The sequence below is a fragment of the Oryzias latipes genome, chromosome 19 (genome assembly GCF_053564925.1).
Source record: "Oryzias latipes strain Hd-rR chromosome 19, Olatipes_Hd-rR_3.1".
NCBI classification, from domain to species: Eukaryota; Metazoa; Chordata; class Actinopteri; order Beloniformes; family Adrianichthyidae; genus Oryzias; species Oryzias latipes.
Window position 1 is genome coordinate 14,544,739 of NC_136255.1, and position 1,174 is coordinate 14,545,912.

At 44.0% G+C, this 1,174-nt stretch overlaps 1 long non-coding RNA gene across 1 annotated transcript; it reads left to right on the plus strand.

Annotated features, from left to right (window-relative positions):
- The first annotated feature begins 321 nt into the window (after positions 1–321).
- LOC144987894 (uncharacterized) lies at positions 322–793 on the plus strand. The gene is made up of 2 exons (XR_013651581.1): positions 322–453; positions 534–793. It is a non-coding gene; the product is annotated as an uncharacterized LOC144987894 (long non-coding RNA).
- The last annotated feature ends 381 nt before the right edge of the window (positions 794–1,174 follow it).

A 1,174-nucleotide genomic window follows, 5' to 3' on the forward strand; every position in this document is an offset into this window, starting at 1 on the left:
ATTTTCACAATAAAGCTGCATTCATTGACTCAAAAAAAAAGAACAATCAATCGGTCAAACAGCTTTTCTTCTTCAACGCCGCTTGTTGTGTCACTCAATTAAAATGATAAAGAAAATGGTATTTGACATTTCATTTTCAAAAAGTTCTCTAGTGAATGTGAAGCAAAATTCAATTAGAAACATCTAATTTGACAGTTAAAATGGATTAACAGAAATGCTTTTTCATTTTCACAATACAAGTGAATCAATTGACTCAAAAATAAAATCAAAAATCAATCTTCCAAAATGCTTTTTCATTTTCTACTTCAACACCGTGTCATGGTGGCCTGTCAGACTCCTCCCCCTCCAGCTCTGCTGCTCATCCCTCTCAGCTGTGACCACTCTACTCATCAGACACCTGCTACTTAAGGAGACCCAGCTTCATCAGTCTTCGCCAGTTCGTTAACCCTGATGGTGCCTAGTCTCCTGAAGCTCACTACGTCTGGCCCCCTTGTCTCGTCCCAAGTTAACCTTGACTGTTTTCTTCGCTTCAGGTCCTCACCTCATGCCAAGAGTGTCACCTGAATCTCACCTCCTCGAGCAACACTCCTCGTCGATGTCACCTGTGTTTGTGAGCCACAGTCTCTGTGCTCCTCTGGATCTCCAGCCACGCCACGAACTCTGTCTGGTCTTCCAGCTCTTGGGACTCTGCACTTACGGTACCGGAGACTACAATCAAGAGCTGCAGCCACGTTACCCACAGCCTCGCCAGGAATCGGCAAGAACTCAAAATAAACTCCTTACTTACCTTTCACTCACCTGCCTCTGGGTTCCAGCGTCTGGGTCAGTTCCATGTACTAGCCATGACACACCGCTTATTCTGTGACGTAATTTAAGTGATAATTGCATTTTCGTTTTCACATCCACCGCGCAAAAACGGTTGCATAATTCATTTTCATTCAGCAGTTACAGCAGGGCGATGAGTCATGTATAGGGAATTCTCACTGCGCTGGCTTTAAAACAAATGTTTGCTTCATCGTCTTGATTAAAAACAAGCTGTGAGAGGTGAGCGTTCTCTCTGAACTGATGCTTTATTCAATCCATCGTGACGATCAGCACATATCGCTTTCCTTAGCCGCCGGAGACGAGGCCCGTCATTCATGATCAGTCAGAATAGAAAGTTTGACAGTACAGC